Here is a 23,979-nt window from a genome sequence, read left to right on the forward strand (position 1 = left end):
AGGGAAACAGTATTAACCATGCTTGTGTTTTGTTATTATTTATGTATACAGGTTTCCTTTGGTGTTTTGAGTGGTGAAATGAGTATAATGTATTATGGAAACAATTACTACAGAGTAATAATTGCTCATACTGTGTTCAGCATTCATGCCCAATCCCCCAGGTCACTAATTTAGAATGAATGCATTCGTTGGCAAGTTCCAACTCTAATCTGCCCAGTCATTTTAGAATAAACGTTATATGTAAGAGGTAAAATTTTGATCAAATTTGTGTTATTATCAGAATTCCTCTTATTTAATAGACAATGTATACCTATGGTATATATAGGTCTACATTACAGACATTCTGCTTACTTCCTGTTTGCTGTCCACTTACTGACCACTGCAGCTCTGATATCCCTTGGTAATATACTGATTGACCTAGATCAAGGATACTGGGTAGCAATAATGTGATTAGGTTGACAAGAATGGCAGGAAATGAAATTTACTAGTTTATGCGCTTCCAATTTTCGGAACCCTGGTTAAATATTTGTTATCAGTAATAACTGTACTGAAGCTATCTTAAGATGTATTAAAATTTTAATAAAAAATTATATATTTCTTTAGTTATCTAGGTAAGAAATTGCTAAAGATGCTAATATGTAAAGAGCAACACCGGACCACATAGAAAAGCTTTCCTCTTCATCCACTAGTGTTTTTCATTAATTCAGGTTGTGTATTATTCTGTTTTTCAGCTTCCTAAAATGAACACCAATTCTAATAGAAATAAGGCTAGCTAGACACCTAATACTCTGTCTAGCAATAAATAGGCAGAAATATGCCTTAACTTCTTGCTTTTTCAGAGCAGAACCAGAAGAGTCTGGATGGCCAAGTTGAAGACTTGCTTTTTTATTTGTGAAAGATGTTTGCATGCCAGTAAAAATACATAGTTAAATTCAAGAATGGTTTGAAAGAGTGTAAGGTTACTAGATAAATGAATCTGTGGTAAGATGTAGTACTTCTTTCAAATACTGAAGTTTAATATCTTTATATATGCAATTATAATGTAATTGTATTTAGTGTATATTTATGTAATATAGTCAAAAATAAAATTTATGAGATGTGCAATTTCACATTTTTTTTGTTTGGTTTTGTTTTTAATCTCACAGAAGCAATTTGCAACTCTTTGAGAGATGGGCCAAGTGTCTGTGAGCTATATCAGATGGTGACTCTCTGAATACTATGAGACAAAAGCAACATTCATTTCCTCTTCTCTCCCTCCAGAATTTAAAGTGTCAGTTTTTAAATAAAAATATATAGCCATATCTTGCTTTATGGTGCTTCACAGATATTGCATATTTTACAAGTTGAAGTTTTGTAGCAACCGTGTGTTGATCAAGTCTATTGGTGCCATTTTTCCAAAAGCATTTGCTCACTTCCTGTCTCTGTATCACATTTTAGTAATGCCTGCAATATTTAAAACTTTCTCATTATTATTGTATTTGTTATGGTGATCTGTGATCAGCGATCTTTGATGTTACTGTTGTCTTTGTTTTGGGGCACCATGAACTATGCCCATATAAGACTACAAACTTAATTGATAAATTTTGTGTGTGTTCTGACTGCTCCACTCACTGGCCACTCCCCCAACTCTCTCCCTCTCCTCAGGGCCTCCATATTTTCTGAGACACAACAATATTGAAATTAGGCCCACCAATAACCCTATAACAGCATTTAAGTATTCAAGTGAAAGTAGGAGTCATATATCTTTCACTTTAAATCAGAAGCTAGACATGATTAAGCTTAGTGATGAAGGCATGTCAAAAGCCAAGACAGGCTGAAAGCTAGGCCTCTTGCACCAAACAGTCAAGTTGTGAATACAAAAGAAAGGTTCTTGAAGGAAATTAAAAGTGCTACTTCTGGGAACACACGTATGATAAGAAAGCAAAATGGCCTTATTGCTGTTATGGAGAGTTTTAGTTTGGGTAGAAGATCAAATCAGCCACAACATTCTCTTAAACCAAAGTCCAATCCAGAGCCAGGTCCTAACTCTCTTCAATTCTATGAAGGCTGAGGGAGGTGAAAAAGCTGCAGAAGAAAAGTTTGAAGCTCGCAGAGACTCATTCATGAAGTTTAAGGAAAGAAGCTGTCTCCATAACATAAAAGCGCAAGGTGAAGAAGCAAGTGCTGTTGTAGAGCCTGCAGCAAGTTATCCAGAGTGTCTAGCTAAGATAACTCATGAAGGTGTCTACACTAAACAACAGATTTTTAAAGTAGACAAAACAGCCTTGTATGGGAAGATGCCATCTAGGACTTTTATAGCTAGAGAGAAGAAATCAATGAATGGCTTCAAAGCTTCAAAAAACAGTCTGACTCTCTTTTCAGGCACTATTGCAGCTACTTTAAGTGATTTTAAATTGAAGCCCATGCTCATTTGCCATTGCGAAAATCCTAGGGCCCATAAGAATTATGCTAAATCTACTCTGCCTGTGCTCTATGATGGAACAAGAAAGCCTGGCTGACAGTACATCTGTATATAACCTGGTTTACTGAATATTTTAATCCCATCGTTGAGACCTACTGCTCAGAAAAAAAAAGATTTCTTTTAAAATAACACTGCTTATTGACAATGCACTTGGTCACCCAAGAACTCTGATAAAAGTGTACAATGAGATTAATCTTTGTTTTCCTGCCTGCTAACACAACATTCATACTTCAACAGATGGATCAAGGAGTAATTTCAACTTTCAAGTCTTATTATTTAAGAAATACATTTTGTAAGGCTATAGCTGCCATAGATAGTAATTCCTCTGATAGATCCAGGCAACGTCAATGGCAAACTTTCTGGGAAGGATTCACCATTCTAGATGCCAGTAAGAATGTTCCTGATTCGTGGGAACAGGTCAAAATATGAATATTAACAGGAATTCAGAAGAAGTTGATTCCAACTCTCATGGATGACTTTGAGGGGTTCAAGACTTCAGTGGAGGAAGTAACTGAAAATGTGGTAGGAATAGCAAGAGAACTAGACTTAGAAGTAGAGCCTGAAGATTTGTCTGAATTGCTGCAATCTCAGATAAAACTTGAATGGATGGGGATTTGCTTCTTATGGATGAGCAAAAAAAGTGATTTCTTGAGATGAAATTGCTCCTGATGAAGATACTGTGATGATTCTTGAAATGACAACAAATGATTTAGAATATTACATAAACTTAGTTGATAAGGCAGCAGCAGGGTCTGAGAGGACTGCCTCCAATTTTGAAAGAAGTTCTAGTGGGGGTAAAATTCTATCAAACAGCATGGCAAGCCACAGAGAAATTGTTCCTGAAAGGAAGAGGCATTCACTGTGGCAAACTTCATTGTCATCTTATTCTAAGAAATGGCCACGGCCACCTCAGCCTTCAGCAGCCATCAACACTGAGGCAAGACCCTCCACCAGCAAAAATACTACAACTCACTGAAAGTTCCTGTGATAGCATTTTTTAGCAATAAAGTATTTTTAAATTAAGTATGTTTTAGTCACAATGCTATTAAACACTTGGAGGACTATAGGCTAGTGTAAACAAAACTTTTATATGCATTGGGAAACTTAAAAAAATTGTGACTCACTTTATTGCTATATTTGCTTTACTGTAGTGGTTGAGAGTTGTACCTGCATATACAAATTTTAGGATTTATTTTCTATTTCTGTAAAAATGCCATTAAATTTTCATAAGAATTACACTGAGTCTGTACATTGCTTTCGGTAGAGCTCACATTTAACAATATTAATTTTTCTGATCCATGAGCATGAGATATCTTTCCAGTGATTTGTGTTTTTAATGTCTTCTATCAATGTCTTATAGTTTCAGTCTTTCATCTCTTTGGTTAAATTTATTCTTAAGTATTTTATTAAGTATTAGTATTATTATTATTATATTGTTTCTGATGCTATTATAAATGGAACTGTTCTCTTAATTTCCCCTTCAAATAGTTTGTTGACAGTGCCTAGAAATGAAACTAATTTTTATGTGTTAATTTTGCATCCTGCAACTTGAATGAATTCATTTATTAGTTCTAACAATTTTTTTGGGTGGAATTTACAGAGTTTTCTATATATAAAATCATGCCATCGGCAACCCAAGAGTAGAAAAGCAAATAAATCCAATTTAAAAATAAGCAAAGGAACTGAACAGACATTTTTCCAAAGAAAGCCTAACAAATGGCCAATAGGTACCTAGAAGGGTGTTCAACATCACTAATCATTAGAGAAACACAAATCGAAACTGCAATAAGATATATATATAACCTTACATCTGTTATGATGGCTATTTTCAAAAAGACAATAGTTAACACATGCTGGTGAGGATGTAAAATAAAGGGAAAACTTATACACAATTGATGGGAATATAAATTGATGTAGCCAGTATATAAAACAGTATGCTGGTCCCTCAAAAAAATTAAAAATTGAACTACCATATAATCTAGCAATCCAATTCCTGGGTATATATCTAAGGGAAATGAAATCAGTATCTTGAGGAGATATCTGCATCTCCATGCTCACTGCAGTATTATTCACAATTGCCAAGATAGGGAAATGACTTAAATGTCCTTTGATGGATGGATAAAGAAACTGATACACACATGTATACACACACATACACAGGAATATTAGTCATAAAAAAGAAGGGAATCCTGTTATTTGCAACAACATGCATAAACCTGAAAGGCATTATACTAAGTGAAATAAGCCAGACAGAGAAAGACAAATACTATATGGTATCACTTATATGTAGAATGTAAGTAAAACAAATGATTTCATAGAAACAGATAATAGAATGGTGGCTGCCAGGGCCTGGGGGGAGGGTCCAAATAGTACACACTTTTGGTTATAAAATGAATAATTTCTGAGCATCTAATGTCCACTATCATGACTACAGTTAATAATATGGTATTATATACTTGAAATATACTTAGGGCATATCTTAAGCATTCTCACTACAAAAAACAAAAAAGAAAAGAAAAAGAATTAACTATGTGAGGTGATGGATGTATTAGTTATCTTGATCTTGGTAATCATTCCACAATGTATGTATATCAAATCATCATATTGTAGACTTTAATATATACAATTATATTTGTCAATTATATTTGTTATTCCTCAATAAAGTTGGAAAAATACGTACATATAAATATATATATAATACTATGTATACACATATAAGCATTTTATATTTAGATATGTACTCATATATTTTGTATACATATATATGCACTTTAATATATATATTTTATGTGCTTATATATATATGTTACTTGTGCATATGTATATTTATACCATACATACGAAAATATACATAAGCACACATAATATAATAATATATTCTTCAGAAATAGGAGCGAGCTTTTTACGAGAAAATGGATAGGCACTAGGGAAGCACTGGTTTCTGCCATGAAGGTTTTTCAGATTTGTTCGAGGTAGCAGCTGTTTTGGGCTCCTTCCTAAGGGTAGTCAGAAGGAAGGAATGATTGAAGTCTGTCTGAGGCATCATAAAGAAATGCCCTGTCTCTTATTTTGTTTTTGCCTCTTTTCTTTTTTCAGCTTGGCAGTTCTTTCCTTGGAGCTTTCCATTAGTGTTTGCTTTAGAACAATAATAGCTACACTCAGGGGAGAAGTTGCCGTTATGTCCTTTGCTGAAGTTGGAGCATGTTTGTGTTTGCCTTCAGTTAACAGGATCCTACCCTAGGCACTGCTGTACCAGCACCAAAGCGGCGGGATAACTTCATCGTCTTGATTTCACTTTTACAGACTTGGGCTACAGCACTTGCTTATGAGTAAAGATGTACATTTAGAATGCAATTTTCCCTTTTATTGTCAAGGATTTGATGCTTTGATTTTACGTACATTAAAAATATTTATAAAAGCCCGATGAACTTTTTTTAAAAAATACAAATACAGGAAAATTCTGTGTTCTTTTAAATTGCAAAACTACTAGGCTTATGTCCTTTAACAAAACTCTGATAGAAAATACATTTTCTATCGAATAACAGCATTTCTTAATTTGACATTTTTTAATAAAAATGAATAAGGATTATAAAAGCACTTCAAATTAGTGTAACGAATTCTTCTGACTTCTAGTTTTGAGATGCCAATTGTTTCATTTCTTTACTTCCCATGACTTTTAAAATCTCACTGAAATGAACAAGGAACTATTAAAACATTTAAAAAGATTATTAACGTCCATTCCTTGTTAAGGTGTGAGTCTCTGCTTCCTTGAAAACAATCTTAGTGGAAATGTAAACTATGTCCATTTAAAAGAACAATTTAATAATGTGTGTAAAAAATCAAAGGATAAGAGAAATGTGCAAATATGTATGTCCAAAGATGTTCATACATAATTACTTACAATAATTAAATTATAGGCAGACAAAAATGTTCATCAAGTTGATCAAATAATCTATCTTAAATGTACTTTAATTTGCTTGAAAAGTACAGCAAATGAAGATGATAGTAAACTGTCCAGTCATTTAAATACTTTAAGTCTATGCATTCGGTTAAATAAGCACTTGAATGTGTGTGTTGAGTGTGTATGTGTGTGTTTCTAAGTTCAAAAATATGTGTCAAAATTAATTTGTTTTAGCAATTGGAGAGTCAAATTATAGAGTAGGTTTATAAGGTTTTAAACTTTCTAAATATATTTCCAATAAATAAGCACACTAATTTGATTAAAAGCTAAAAGAAATGAGTTTCCATTTGAAAATACAGATACATAAATCATTTAGTGTTGTTAGATATTATGCATTTATTCATTTAATTTATTCATATTTATTACATCTCTCTCTTGCCTGTTTGAGGCCATACCACAGAAAGTCACAGGATCAAGAAGTAAGACAGTGATAAGGATGAATTCGAGGACTAGGGGTTAGGTGAAGTCATTGTACACGGGAGATTTGTAGAGATTAGTTGTGGTCATAAAGGGCAAAGATGGAACTCACTGTTTTCCATAAATGTTTTTAAGAAGTTATTTTATTGATTTATTCTGTGGTCCTTTGTGAATTCTTTAGCTTTATCAGAAGTACTTAAATTCAATGTTGAAATAGAATGAAGGCTTAGGTCATTCACAGGGTTGCCGGGTTCTGAACTACCAAGTGAGGGATTGCGGAAGGGCAGAGAAAGTTCATTTTCTCATTAGTTTCCCTGGAGGGCAGCTGCTCTGAAGAATTCTTTGGTTTCTAGATCTTTAGGATGAATTCCTTAATGGTTCTGTGAGTACCAAAGAGCCCTGTCTGATGTATATCAAGTCAATTCCCTAGTGGCTCTAACAAGGTATTTTTATAACTACACACCACATGACAACTCAGGGCTATCCTTTCCCCTAAAGATTTCTGGCAGGACAATTAAAAGGCCAGCTCACCTTGTCATCTGATATTTTATCATCTGGGATGGTAAAGAATACAACTCAACAGGCAGTCTGAATTTGAACATGATTCTACCACTTTCTTGTACTGAAACCTTGAGCAAATCATCACTTTTCTGAGCCTTATGTTCCTTCTCTATAAAATGCAGATAACAATAGTATCTGCCTCAATAGAATTTTGTGGGGATTAAAGTAAGGTAATATATGTAGAGAATTTAGAACCGTGACTGGTATACAGTATATGCTCAATAAAGTGGTCACTGTCCTAGATTCTCTAAAAGGCTACAAAAATCAAAGTATTTATTTAAACTATATTTTCATGTATTTTTAAATAGTATAGGGCAATACCAAAACAATAATTGTGTTCTTAAATGCAAATAGTCTCTCAATGAAAGTTCTCTTCTTCTGGCTACACTATGGGGTAATTTGTCCTCATAAATATCAAGGATCAAGATAATGAAGATGTGATTTTTAAGGGAAAATGATAGAACATTCTTAATTGTTTATTTTTGTTAAGTGTATAATGCTATTATTCAGGTTATTATTTATACTGTGTAAGAAAATATAGATTATTTTATGTGAAGTCAGTATATTACTGTCAGGAAGTGTTTTAATTCTATAATTAAACTAAAACTAAATTTGCTAAAATATCTACAGTATATTGGACAGTACTGCCATTAGAGAAATACATTAGAGAAATACTCCCTGAGAAATACAGTAGATTAATATATTATGAAACTGAGCTGTTGCCATAAAGATGTATTAGAAAAACACATCCAAATGAATCACAAGGAAGCTATTATTCCAGAATAAAAATTAAACAGGCAACGCCATCCTTCCTCAGTCCTAATTGTGCTTCATAGTGCTGGCCACGTTTCTGTATTTTTTTTTGTCTATGACTCTATACGTTTGTTCTTTTCTTATTTTTACAATCTCTCTTTTCCACTCATTCCTTTTCCTTCTCCTCCCCTTGCAAATTATGTTCTCCTCAATCCTGACCCCTTGTAACTTTGATCTTTTACTTCTACTTTCTTCCTTTGTGAGGTGATTTTGTCTTTGAGATGTTATGCTTATGTCTCTCTAATTATTAACTCTTGTCTAATTTTGGTTCTTAATTTCTATACCACTTTCTTTACCATATATTTGCACTAACTACCATGTTAACCCAAACTCATTGTGTCTGAATCCAAGTTCTTCACCCACTCCCACAAATTCGTTCCCATCTTCCATGAGTTTCTCTAATTTTGCCAATGATTCTTTCTAATCCATTCTAGCCTGTGCACTAGTAACTACCCAGGGAACACTGAGGCTTAAGCTGTGAATAATGACCCCTCTTACAGGTATTTGCTCAGACTTCGCTCCTTCTCTTCCACTTGGCCAGTTATTGCCTCCTCTCATCTCTTTCTCTTTTTTTCGCTCTGTAAGTATTATAATTGGTGGTGGGTTGCAGGCTTACTCTAATTTGGTAAATGATATAAATGACGTGCTTGATATATAATATATGCACAATAAATGTTAGACGTTATGAATTTCTTTGCAGCTCTTCTCTTGTGTACTAATTCTCACTTCTCCTCTCACTCACCTCTCCCAACTTCTTCTGCATTCACATATTTTACATGTTCCCTACGTTTTACAACACCTTCCACTCAAGGCAGTGTCCAGTTATGCCATCAACTTTGCCTCAGTACAACCTGCGTTGTTTGGACTAGCAACGGACAGATATCTTGATTGTCCAAGTTTCAAAATCTTGAAAACTGGTGGAACATTTTAACCTCATCCAGTAATTTACCATTAAATAAGTATTTATACTTAAGTTTATCATCTTTGACTGCATAAAATTCTAAGGAATTACCTTTTAAAGATAGAACTTATCTCAACATTATTACTGCTTTTGATGAACATCAACAGTACTGTATACTGAAGGAAAAGAGTGTGAAAAAAATGGAATTGCTGTGTAATCTGATAAAGAGGACATAGGTATTCTTACATCTCCTCAAGTAACGGGACCTCAGTGGCTACATCAGCTTTCTTCTATTGCCAACTGGGCTAATTCTACACCATGATAGGAGGGCTAAAAAATTAATTAGATGGGGAATATGGGTGGAATATATAGAATTCTGTCCTAGGACTTTTCATTGATTTTTAATAAAAGATATTTAAGGTTAGCTACCTTGTTATTAAACTCTTGGAAAATCTGGTCATATATATGTATTTACATTAAGTTGAAATGAAATTGATACCAACTAGAAACATATTGGTTTGCACTTCTGGAAATTGTATAGGGGATTATTTGTGGAGGTTGAATATACATTTTAGGGCCTCATACACCTGTGCAGTCCCCTCCCACTGAATCTCATTTGGCTCCTGACCTGCTTTAACTAAGAGAAAGCAGAAGAATTGAAGGTGTGCCTGTCGAAGATCAAAGCCTTAAGAAGGCCTAGCATGTTATGCTTGTGTGCTCTGAGGTATACCTGCTGACATGTATTGAATAAGAAGTCTGGCCACCCTGAGGCCCCCTCTACCATACTGGGAGGAAGTCAACCTACTCAACTGGAGAAACCACATAAAGAATAACCAAAGACCCTGGACAGCAGCCTCAGATGAGTTCCCAGTTGGCAGCCTGTGCTAACTTTCCAGAAATGTGAGAGAGGCCATCTAAGAAGTGGATTATTCAGCTCCAGGAAAGCCACCCTGCTGATGCCATATGGAACACAGATGAGCTGCTGCTGCCCAAATTGCAGAATTGCGAGCAAATAAGGGTTGTTTTAGTCACTAAGTTTTGAGGAAATCTATTATGCAGCCATAGGTAACAGAAATATTTTTCCTACATATTGAGGTATTTAAATTTATTAAGCTATGACTGCTAGAGTGAATGTCATTTCTTTTGAAATATACTTTAAAAGTACATTTGTGAAGTTTTCAAGTAGTGAGGCAAATTATATTTTGTTATTATACCTTGCTGAGAGATTTATGGCTAATCACAATTCTAGATGTACAGAGTAATTTATAGTTGTATGAATAGGACACTGAAGTACAGCTTGCCTATTTAACTATTAGTTTGATATACAGCATAATTAACTAAATGGAATAAATAAAATTACATAGCGATGTAATAATTTATTTTGTGTTCATGCACCATGTCCATTTTTTCTGTGTTAACCTTTAACCTGCATATTATCACTCACATTATGAATTTGTACAAACAGATGCTCATTTTATTTTATTTTTTAATTACCTGAGGGATCTTGCATGATTATTTATGCAACTGTATTAATAAGATGTAGCTTCAGAACACTATTACCAGGAAAGAACAAAACAGCCACTCAAAATGCTTTAATATAACAAAGATTGATACTTAAAAATGAAGATGTCAAAATATATGACTAAATTATAGCAGTAATTAAAATTGAATCATAAAATATGTGCACATGAAATATAGAAATAAAAGGAATAGGAAGAGGCAGATAACTGTTTATAAGGCTTATATAATTGCTTGAAGATGATCATTTTTATGTAGGGTTGTGCAGGAGATGTCATCAACAAATGTTCCCCAAGGACCAACCTGTTCTTTTTTGAATGTGGTTGTAGTGATGGGTAGATGATCAGATTATGTCAATGCTCTATTTCCTTTAGAATTCAAAAGACAGAAGTTGTAAGGGTGGAAGGAAATGTTGAACCAAGAACATTATTTTTCTGATCTGTAATAGATCATTTTTCATTCATGTCTATTCATGTAATAGTTAAGTAAAACGTATGTAGCTGGGGCAAAAATTAAAACAAGGTGATGTTATTTTAAGCTATATATATATATGTATATATATATATATTTTTTTTAAAACCCCTGTATTCTAGAGTGGGTGACTTTTGTTTATTCAAATGGGTCAATAGGTTAGCATTTAGTAGGCTGCGTCTTCTTTTCTTGAAAATGGTCCAATTCTTTGTGCAAAATAATAGGTTTAGTAATCGAGAAATTTTGTTTCCATATTTAGATGAGTTCACAATTATGTAAACAAATATATTCATATAAACCACCTAACTTCTACTTTATTTCATTTTTACTTAAAGAATATTTTCCTAACATAAATAAGGCAGAGCTAACAGAGGCTGAAAATGTTACAGTACAGTGATAATCATGTAAATCAGATTTGTGCGTTCTCACTCTACTAATGTTCTTTTGTTTTCCCCAAAGTTACGAAGCATTTGCTTTATTATATAGTTTGTCTCCTCTTCCTATATTTCTTTAACCTGTAGTCCTTAGTACTCCATTGGAAGAAACTAGAATAATAATTTTGATTCATAGTACAAACAAATTTCTAGTCATTGTAATTAAGAAACTACCCTGATTCTTACTTGACATAGCTCTATAGAGATTTTGTTGATTATGGCAAAAATAACATTTTTTTCAATTTCCTTAATTTTTTGTGGTTTCTATTTAGAGAATGAGACTCTTAAAAACTGCCACTAAGGCTCTTTATGGTTCTGCTGGGGGTTTAACTTATTAGATTTGGACCTAACCTTATCAAACGAGCTTCTAACTAATGATTATACTCTAAAGACTACTTTTACGCTAATTGGCTTTCCCTGTTTAATTGTTTTACAAAATTGATAATTTAGTAGAAATATAATAAGCCTTTAATATTTTAGATAATTTGGCCCCTTTGTGGTCTTTAGAGGGTTCTCACTTAATAGAAAAGTGGAATGCACATTGTGAAATTTAGGTCTTGCTTTCAGCACATGATTTGTAAAAGCTATAGCACAGTATTAGAGAAGGTTTTGATAATGCTATAATACTGTCACGGAAGTTGAATGGTTATAATGAATATTATATATTTTATTTAAAAATTTGAACTGTATAAAAACACTAATTCAAAAGTATTTGGAGGGGATTTTAAGTAATAATGCAATATTCAGGAAGACTTTTTATAAATTCCTATTTTTCAGTCAAGGCAAAAATCTATTTCTATGTTTCATTTAATTAAATTTTAGTGTCATTATTTACCCAATTTCACTTAGTGTAAGTATAGCAGAACCTGTTTCCTGATTTCCAGAATAATACATTCTGCCAGGCCATAGTAAAAGAACAAATTGAAGATTCTTGAGTTACTTTAAAATATTTGTTGATACTACTCCTTTCTGAGCCTCAGATGAAGAGTTGCTCTGAATGCTCTAACACTTACTAAAGAAGTTGTAATACCTGCTAGAAGAGTACTCACTGCATTGTTTTATCAGTACAGAGGTTTTCATGTCCTTACCCACGTTAGAACATGAGCTCGAGAAGGACAAATCCCTGTACTAGTTTCGCAGGAAATGCCGAGGGGCTTTGAGAACAGGAAACCAAAAATGGATAAACTCAACGATATGAGGTATGGCAAATATGCCAAGATTATGTTTCTCTTTCAAAAGTATAAAATATAGAGAACTTATTAGGACAGAAAATAAAAACGACCATCCTACCATCTTATGGAAAGACCTATCACAAGCCTTGTCATGGAATGAAAGAGCTTAGGGTTTTCACCCTTTACTATTTTCTTTGGTTAAGTGTGGAAAAATATTCTTTGTTTTTGTTTTGTTTTGTTTTTTTGGAGGGGGAAGGGGAGGTTGCTGTATTAACTTTTCTTACATATGCACATGAAACTAAATTTTAATGACAAAATGAAATAGCTCTCATAACCATAATTTTATTTTAAGCATCTAATAAGAGTAAAATAGTATTGAACACTTCTAAAAGAAAAGTAATCAAATGCAATGACAGTTTGAAAAAGGCAATTGTTGTGCTGTGTCCTCTTTAGGTCAATTTTTGTTCTTTACAGAGTTGCCCCCTAAGTTAGACACACGTTTTCTTCATTTAGACACTAATTTTATCTATATGCGCTATTCTGAGTAACAAACTTAGTCTCCAAGTACTTTAAAAGAGCCCTAAGTTTCATAAAGCCAGTATCTAGAATTGTGAGGAACACATCTGTAGATATGATTTAGATGTAGTTTAGAGTATTGTACAGCATGATCCACAGGGTACAGCTCCCCAGATACATCATCTAATCTCAGTACCTAGCAAATGCCATCAATAAAGCAGGAGGTGAAGTTAATTACAGGCTCCCATTCAGCGTCCCTCTGCCACTGGTGGCCCATTATAATGAATCATTCTTCAAATTGAAAAGAGATTGACAGAAATTTTATAAACTTTTCACTCCCCATGTCTTCCCAGTGTAATAAGGGCCTGCTATACATTGGGAAAGTGATTAAATATCAATTTCACAGAAACCTGGGAATAATGTTTAAAGGACTAATGAGACACTATTTTTACTGCTTAGGTACTGTGACTGCCCCATGAGTTAGAAGAATGCCTGTCATTCTAATTAGTCATCATTTGGCCAGGTTTTATTTTTCTTTTCTCCTTCTCTCTTAAAAGTCCCTAACTGGGTTATTTAAGAACTTTAAACTTAGCTCCTCAGTGGGAGGAATGTTCTAATAAGATCAATATGCTTGCCATGTTATAATTCTTTTGATTTTTTTACATCAAAGGTAAACACCAATTTTATTTGAAAAATATCATTTGTGATAAATCCATTCCCAACTGACCTTACTGCCAACACAAAAACTTGTTTTATTAAAGATTAGACTTTAAAATGCCTGAAAATGGTTTCTAGTACCAAAATTATGATTATACCTTTATATTTGATATGCATTAAAACGATTGTTGCGATTATTCTATTTGAGTAAAAGGAGCACAATACATTTCCTATAGTAATAGCTGACATAGAACCAGTTCCTATAAAAGCAGACACATTCTTTTTCCAACATTAAAATGAATTGACTACTCGCAATAGAGGAAGTTTTCTAGTTTCAGGAGAATTTGAAGAACTTTTTTTTTTTTTTTTTCCTCAGTTGAGTTATACCATGATCATTCTGGAGAGAGTCAGAGACCAAAGAGTAATCTCTTCATGGACAAGGAACTTGTATTCACCCAGATGCTCAGAGAGAGAGAAAAAGTTTTATTCATAAATGCTTTCCAAACAATTCCCAAATTTATATGGTATAATAAACATATGATTATTTAACTTCAGAGGTAGAGGTATGATTATTTAACTTCTTAATTCAGAGAATTAAGAAAATGACTGAGAAGTCATTCTCTCATGACATGAAAGACAATTCTCTCATCCAAAGCTCTGTATCTCCCCTGTGACTGTCTCACTAAGTTAGAACAATACTTCCACTTGCCTTTAGCTTTGTAATGGATTTTGAAACGAAATAGGAATTGATTTTTATCTTTACTAAAGTTCTTTTTATTAGATATGAACCGTCAACTGAACTTGTAAAAATAATTTTTTTGCATACAATTATGCTATCTGAGTATCAGCTATGCTCTCCAGCTTTGTGCCAAGCTGAACATATATAAGGACGCCAATGGTGTCTCAGTCAAGTCCTGGATAAACATTTTGAAGAGGATAGTGATAAGATTTCTCTCCAAAATGACCTTTACACATTCATAGGCCAGGATTTTCAATCGATTATTAAGCTACTTAAGAGTATTTCCTTTTAACTCCCATACTCCATTTTTTTCACATTTATTATGAAAGGCTTTGAAAAATGTTATGCCAAAACATCTAGAAACGCCTGTGAATGCCCTCTCATAATCTAATAACCCCATTAAAAGACAAATAAGATCTGACCCCAGTGATTTCTTGTGAAACACTTTTTTAAATTGGGACATTTCTTTGTTTCCAACATTCTGGCTCCTTTCCCATTCTTCATGTATACTCAACATAGGCATAGGTCAGCAAAATTATCTGTAATTTTCTCTGTACTCTCTTGTATGAATCATTCAGGAAAAGGAACATGAATTCATTCATAGGAGCTAAATTCTCTTGCAATTACCTCCGTACTAGCAATTGCCTGAATGTTACTTCTTTTTGAAGTTAAATCTATATTCTAAAAAAAAATATGCCCAGAAAATAAGTGAATCAAGCTTTCCTTTTTTATACAATATAAAAATAAATATTCCTTGAAGATAGTATAATAAAGAAACCCCCCCATAAAAAGTAAAGCTAAACTAAAAATATGCAGAATTCCACTTATTGCTATCTATTTAAAATTTTCAGGTTTTGGAGTTATTATATTTCAAGTAAAACTATTAATAATTGATATATTAAGACTATATTAAGAATAATTGGGATTCCCTGGTGGCGCAGTGGTTGAGAGTCCGCCTGCCGATGCAGGGGACACGGGTTCGTGCCCTGGTCTGGGAAGATCCCACATGCCGTGGAGTGGCTGGGCCTGTGAGCCATGGCCACTGAGCCTGCGCGTCCGGAGCCTGTGCTCCGCAACGGGAGAGGCCCCAACAGTGAGAGGCCTGTGTACCGCAAAAAATAAAAAAATAATAATTATTGTAACAAGAATGATAGGAAAAGACCAGGTCAGCTTTGAAAAATAACAAAATTATATTATTTATCCTAGACACAGTAAATAGACTGGATTATATATTAGGTATCTTGTCAACTGTACTCTGTGTTATAGAACATACCAATCCTGTTACAAAATGCGCTCGTTAAGATATTACACTAGACGTGGTAATCCATTTTGGATTTCCCCTCTTGGTTGCTGCTAATTACTGAAATATCATTCTCTGAATTAGACCATTTGGGGAAACGTATACAAAACACACACATTTTACCAACTCACATGACTCGGTGCAGCTGCTTTGTTTTCATAAACTTACTTCACGAGAATCATCAGTTTAAATAAGATGTCCCATAACATAGTGTTTTCTTACTATATCTTTTTGTTTTCATATCATTTACGTGCTGTAATAATCTACTAAGCTATGCTGAATGTTGAGATGTAAGACTGGATTTTGCCAACCATATCAATTCTTCCCTTGAGCAATCGGATATTACAATTATATAAAAGCTAGAGGAATGTTTCACACATCTAAGATGGTCAGAACTATTCAAAGACCTCTCTGTTTTCTGAGTCTGAGAAGCTAAAGTACAGCATATTTTTGGCAAACGTATTTCCCAGTGGTGCATTGTACTGATTTTGGCCCCTAAGTATGTGATCATCATTTTTTAAAAAATCTTGAAAACTCATTTCCAGCCCTTTGTTTTAGTGAAATAACATGCTCTTTGTCTGAATTAAACTCAAAATGAATATATGAAACACATTTTCAAAGATAGTATGGAAAATCAAACAATAATGACCTAAGCATGATTATGGTATTTGGAAAAAATGATCTTGTTATCTCTCTTGTACCTATAATTTTAACCATCTTTTCCTTACAGAATGAAACCATGTTATAAATTTTTCAGGATATTCAGGTTTTTACAGATTTACAGGTTCAATTAATTGAATCAAATTTGCTTAATCAGGTATGGCCTAAGGGAAGAATTGCATTCTTATTATTCTGAATCTGTATTACTGGTAATTTAGAGAGTTTAATAAGGGGGCTATGTTTCAGTGGTTAAAAACTTACTTTTTTTGATTTGCAAATAATGTACATTGACTTGATTGCTTTTCATGTTTGTTATAGTATTTCTTTGGAGATTTCTCAATAGAATATATGAATTTTTAATGCAGTATTTATAGATACAAGGTCATTGGTAAGGAAAAAGTCAGAAAGAATTTGGTAAATGACCAGATATAAACTAATGGATGAAGAGGAATATTTAAATGGAAGAACAATTTCACAAAGCAATCAATTTCATATGCCCTATAAGGTTACACTAATTATTTTCATTACTTCATAATTTCAATGGTATAAAGAAGCAATTCAGACAAAATGGCCAAGAAAATTAAAACACTTAAAAGGGCAGAAATGTTTTTTGCTATGTGAAAGTTATTCTTCTGTATATCCTCATCATTAGTTGTTCATTCATTTCAGGGATGACGTCACATGCTTTTCATGAAGTAATAGGTGAATTATATTTTTGTGAAAATTTCTAACACCTGATAAATGAGAGGAGAGGGGGAACAAGTTGGTCGATATTTGGATGGTGGCTGAGTGTTGATTCCTTGCCTGCTCAGTGCTCCAGTTCGACATCTTCTTTTGTCTGTGTACTATTGGAAAACACAATCAAGATGTTCTAATCACCTTAGCATTCTTAAGCTTACTAGCAAGTGCACAATATATTAGGAACAGATGTTCAGCTTAGCGGGAAGTCTCACTAAGGACTTGAAATCCTGATCCTTTCCAGAAAATGTATAGCATCTGGCATGTTTGAAATAGAACTGCTCTCATTTATTCATCCATGGAATGATACTCCTGTGTGTTTAGATACTATGACTCACTTTTCTAGGGATGACTTAACTCAATTTTTCTCATGAGAAATAACTTAGAAGAACTGTCAGGAAAAATACATGAAATAAGAAAACAGCATCATGTGTTAAGACCATGGTTGGCAGCAGTATTCCCCCTATTTTGATTTTGGGTTTATCACTGGCATTACCAGAATGCCACATTTTATTTCAGACCTGTCCCACATATAGGCTATGGAACAAGTTGAATTTCAAAGAATTGTTCTTTTTACTGATGTCCTTCTCTCTCCTAGATCCTCATTCTTCTTTAGAGTACAATAAAAATTGCTTTAATTTTTCTTTTTAAAATGTCACTTAGTTACATATCCATAGAACTATTTTATAATTCTGCTTTTTTTTTCTAAACCAACCTCAAATACTTAAAAATTTTCAAGACTCTGCTGCAACAGCGTGCTTCTACTTATACCATTTCATCCCATTGGCCTGTGATTCAGTTGTACAGAATTAGTACATTGTTTTATGGAACATATCAGCCAATATTAGGTAATGATTAAAAATCATCATTTGATTTTCTACTTTGAAATTGAGAAGTAGCATCAACAGGATTTGAAAAAGCAGAATAGGGATTTTTTAAAAAAAATATCGCTAATGCCTTCGATAGCCTCTTAAAATATTTTAGACATATAAATTATTTTTCTTTAAGATGTTCAGCATGTTCAATTTTGGAGCAAAATAAATTAAGAGAGAAAGGTACAGAGATACAGAGAATCAGAGTGTCACAGTCAAGACCTGGGAATCAAGTCAACAAAACTGACTGAAGGTGTTGAGATGTGATTGGTGTTTTTGTTAAATGAAAAAGACAACAACTCCCTCTAACTGTAATGGAACAATGTCTACAAAATCAAAGAAATACAAAGGTAGCTCAAGGAAACTAGAAATAAATAGAATAAAAGTAAAAAGACAAGGAAGAAAATCACTGACATGCGATGTGAATTAAATAACTTAATTAGAAATAGTGGAAGCAGAATGTAGAGAAGCATCTATAGGAAAGAGTGGCAGTGAGAGTCGAGTGAAAAGTTTTCAGTGGGGAAGGGAGTAAAAAAAGATTTAAAGGTATCTAATGTCATCAAATACAATATCCCAGCAGTCTGCAGAGCATTTACAAGTTCAGGTTTTCCTATAATATAGTCAGTGACCAAACATTAAGTGTTTATCTACTGTCTTTATTTTATGTTCTACCTCTTAATCAGAAGTAGTAGAAAGAGCTATCTGTATCATAGGACACATTCTAAAACACATACTTAGGATTAGGTGTAACTGCTGGTGAAAGAAACTCTGGTTTAATCAAGATTAAAATTTATTTCCCTCTCACATAGGGGCCCACGTTGGCATTCCAACACTGGTATGATCTGCACTATTATCAGGTGGATATTTTTATCCACCTTTTCCTTTATCGTACTCAAAACTTGGATTTTAAGTGGCTTTTCAGTTCCAGTCAACATGTCTGTAACTGCAACTAACAGGAAGAAGAGTGAAAGGAATCAGATACACTCACTCCTTTTCGAGATGGCTCCTAGAAGTTGCATATAACATTTGTTTTCACAACCCATTGGCAGAAGCTTGGTTTCTTACACGTCCCATAGCTTCAATGAGGATTGGACATCATTGCATTTTTCTCAAGGTGGTCATAATCCTACCTCACAGCCAGGAGGTATTACCAAAGAAAAAGAGACTAGCACTTGGAAGACAAATAGCAACATCTACTACACATGCATTCCACAAATATCTGCCAATAATGAGTAAAAAGACATTAGGAAAAAACAGAAGAGGTATCAGCTTTAGAGTGCAACTGGAGATAATCACACATGGATTGAAATTTGTGAATATAAGATTATTAAGGATTATCATATTAATTTTTCCATAAGTGCAAAATTTAGAATATAAAAACGGCATCTTTTTGAAAATTTTGAAGCACTGAAAATTGCCAATTGCCAATGAAAGTTATACTCTGTGTATGACTCATTTGGAGCACTTTTATAAAACTGGTTTTAGGAAGGAGCTTAGAAATCAGAACATCTCTGTCCCAATCTTAATTGGAATTTTCAAATATTTTTATGAGCAAGTTTTCAAATATTTTTTTTAGATTGCATAAGCCATGATTTTTCCCAAGTGCAATTTTGTCACTTTAAATATAGACATAACATTAGAAAGCAACTATAGTCTAACAAAAAGAATGAATTAACCATGAAGCTGAAATATAATTTTGTGCCCTTTTCAGAAACCTCATTTCTGAATGCAATCTAGATCCTGAATAGTTTTACAACGCTGGTGAGATTGGTCTATTTATGATACCTACCATATTCTCACTTAGTATTTCTTCATGAATTGTCTTCCTAATTTTTTTAAATTGGGGTATAGCTGCTTTACAATGTTGTGTTAGTTTCTGCTGTACAATGAAGTGAATCAGCTATATGTATACATGTATCCCCTCCCATTTGGACCTCCCTCCTCACCCACCTAGGTCTCCACCGAGCACTGAGCTGAGCTCCCAGTGCTATACATCAGGTTCCCACTAGCTATCTGTTTTACACATGGTAGTGTATATATGTCAATCCCAATCTCCCAATTCATCCCACCCCCCCTTCCCCAATGTTCATTGCAGCACTATTTACAGTAGCCAGGATACGGAAGCCACCTAAATGTCCACTGACAGATGAATGGATAAAGAAGATGTGGTATGTATATACAATGGAATATTACTCAGCCATAAAAAGGAATGAAAATGAGTCATTTGTAGAGACGTGGATGGACCTAGAGTCTGTCATACAAAGTGAAGTAAGTCAGAAAGAGAAAAACAAATATTGTGTATTAACGCATATATGTGGGATCTAGAAAAATGGTACAGATGAAGCTATTTGCAGGCAGGAATAGAGACACAGCTGTAGAGAACGGATGTGTGTCTTCCTAATTTTTAAGGGAAAAGTTCAGTTTGACTATTCTTACATGCAGTATTCCATCAGACAAGATCCTGAGTTTTGCAAATACAAATAATCTTAAGAGTAGTCATTCTCAATGGTGAAGACAAAAGGGCACACCTCCTTTTGAACCACCTCAAGAGGGTATTTAGATTTCATATTTTCTCTCCCTGCCCAGATTCTGATATACCTCCCACCAAGTTGTGTGTGTTTGTGTGTGTGTGTGTGTGTGTGTGTGTTTTTGGAGGAGGGTAGTGCAGAGAGTGATTCAAATTTTCCTTATTTAATAACACTCAACCACTTAAAAATATGATTTGCCTTACTCCTCTCAATATTCACGTGATTATCATATCCCTATCTCTCTCTCTCTCTCTCTCTCTCTCTCTCTCTCTCTCTCTACCTATCTATGTATCTATCATCTTTCTGTCATCTGCATTCATATCTCTATCCTTCTGGCCCAAACCAGTTATCACTTGAAATATCTGCTTTCTAATTTCTCCTCTAATCTCCTGTATTTACCCCAAATAAACCTCTTATCCAACCCCACTCTTACTCAAGGAGAATATCACTATACCAGGCAATCAATGGGCTTCTTATCATAGCCTTACCCTCCATCTCTCAGATAGTCTAGTCTGGAAGACCAAGGTCACTGTCCTATGGCTTAATGCTGCATTGGCCCCTTCTTCTCTGAGGGTTCCAATACTTGGGTACAAGGTTCTGTGTGTCTTCTGGTTCTCCATCACTTCCTATCTATAATTCACAGAACTAGGTTGCCATGAGCTTCAAAGAGTATAGCAGAATGAAGGGAAAATCAACAGTGGGCAGATGGCAAGAGTCAGGACAGATGGAAAACTGAAACCAAGTTATCAGAGACAGAACATAGCATTTGATTACTTTAAGAAAAACAGCTATATCAGGGAATCGAGGGTTTATTAGTTCTCTCTCATTATCTCTGTTTTTCTCTATATCACTCTTTTTCACACATACTTTAATTTAAAGTTCAGGAAGAAAGACAAAATAAAAAAGCATATATATGCTAACACAAATTAAAACAGCAATGTTTTTTCATATTTGGATATTTTTTCTTCTTAAAAATATTGTAGAGTTAAAGACCACTGTTTAGCTAAAGCAATCACAGTCCAGATTTTGTTATTGTTATATATTCAGGGAAATTTATACTTTTATGTCTTCATTAAATATAATATAAGTAGAATATAAATAAATTACTTTGTATATTTTATACCTTTTAATCTTTTTGTGTTAATTCTATCAAAAGTTAAAAGTTAAGAATTGTCACTTGCTACTAAGTTTCCAGAATTTTCTGGGAATAATGACACCAAAGATCCATTTTGATCTTTTGAAACATCTTACAATAAAAGAAAATAGTTTAAAATGTGAATTGTAGAGGAAGAGTGTATATTTAGTCACAGATATTGTACTGGAAGTCAAGACAGTGTGATGTGGCACAAAACAGGTGTGTATCACTTAGAAGGGCAAGGAGACTGGGTAAGGCAGATGATTCTGTCAGGGGAACTCAGATGTAGGAGAATCCTCAGCACAGGCAAACTTAATAAAAGAACGTCAGACACCTTTTCCCAGTAGCTTCTACCTACCTTGTTCTATTCTGTGAACCTGAACTCAGGTTCTGATGGTAACCTTGATCTTCAAACAAGCTTCTGTTTTTCCTAAACTTTACAGTTTTATCAGATACTCATTTTATCATAGAGACAGTTTTCGTAGCCTGGTTCTGGTATCCTGTATCCTAATAGCTCTACTGACAGCTCTCCATCTCCTTGTTACCATCAGCACCTGATAACTCAACCCAGATACCTGATTATCTCCCTGGTGAGTTGTTTGACACACCTGATCCTGCCACTCTGATTAACCCTGCCATTGGGATCCGCTCCATAGAAGGGGTCTCACCCCCTCCCACTAACATTGTGCTAGTGATGCAGAAATAATGGATAATGTTTTAAATGCTGCTGACAAGGCAAAGGACATTGATAATGAGAGCAGAGAAGTTAACTTTCTGAAGAGCGAGAAAATTACTTGGAAGAAGGCTGATTCAGCCTTTGATTCACTAATTAATTTTTGCAAAAGACAGAAGTGTCACAGAGCCCGGGAGGTCATAGAGCTGAACATTCTTCATTTTAGTTCAATAAGAAAGAGGTAAATGGAAACAAAAACTTGCTATTAGAGACTTTTTCAGTAAAGTAAGCTCTGCCTATTTCCTGGAGCTAGTATTTAGTGAGCGGTAAGTTCAATATAACAATAACCAGTGCCATAGAACAAAAATTGATAATTATTATTATGCCCCTTGGCCAAAGTGTGTTGTGTTTACTAAGGTAGACAAGCTGATATAATATTTTTGAATTACATTTTCTCTCAAGAAAAGTTTTTACATTAACTGCATAAAGATTCAATCCCTTCAGTTTTTTCGTATTCTCCACTTTGAACGCCCAAGGTTGGTAAGAAATATTTACCAATGTTTAAGTAAAAGACATTTTAATATATACTTTCCAAAAAATCCCATAGAATGAATAATTATTTGCTTAAATTTTATGTCAGTTATTACCATGGTTATTAGAAATATATGATATATACATTTTTACTGACTTGTAGAATAAAAGTTTCATTCATAAATTCTAAAATTTAATTATTGAATATTGTCTAAAACTTCCTCTCTTTTTATATTTTATTTTTAAACAGTAGGTTTATCACATACATTACAAAGTTATTATACTTTCAGTTTTTTAGTTAAATGATTTAAGTATTCTCTCAGTCCTCAAACGTTTCAGTCAGAATTTTAACTTAATACTATGACCAATAAAGTCTACATTTCTCTTTTCTTACTTGATGGGACATTGTTTTTTTGACAATACATTTTTTGCTTTAGTATTTAATGGAGGTCATTTTCAACCTGACTTTAGAATGGTAGCTAAAATGTCATTAAAAACACAGAATGAGGTTTTTTGTCACAGTTAACACTTAAAAAGAAAGAAAACAGTTTGTGTTTAAATAGAGTCCATTAAACAGTTTTGGGGAAAAGAATGCAGAACAAAATGAGTACATTTTAGTGGTCACTCTGTTGGGAAAACTTGGTACTGATAAGTATAAAAATGCAGTTTTATTATTGGCCTTGTTAAAGACACTTTTGGTTTGCAAAATGGTAAAGACATATTGTTGATTACTGCCAGAATTTTTGTTAAAAATTCATATTCATGTGGAATAAAATACAAACAACAAAAATCAAGCAATAGAAAGCAACACTGATCATTCCTATCACCACCACCCAGGAGAAACTGCCGAGGGCAAGTCCCAGCCCCAGGGTTTCTGATGGAGACTGACTGGGGGTTGGCAGGACCTCAGGGACCTCACAC

The sequence above is a fragment of the Delphinus delphis genome, chromosome 14 (genome assembly GCF_949987515.2).
Source record: "Delphinus delphis chromosome 14, mDelDel1.2, whole genome shotgun sequence".
Classification (NCBI taxonomy): domain Eukaryota; kingdom Metazoa; phylum Chordata; class Mammalia; order Artiodactyla; family Delphinidae; genus Delphinus; species Delphinus delphis.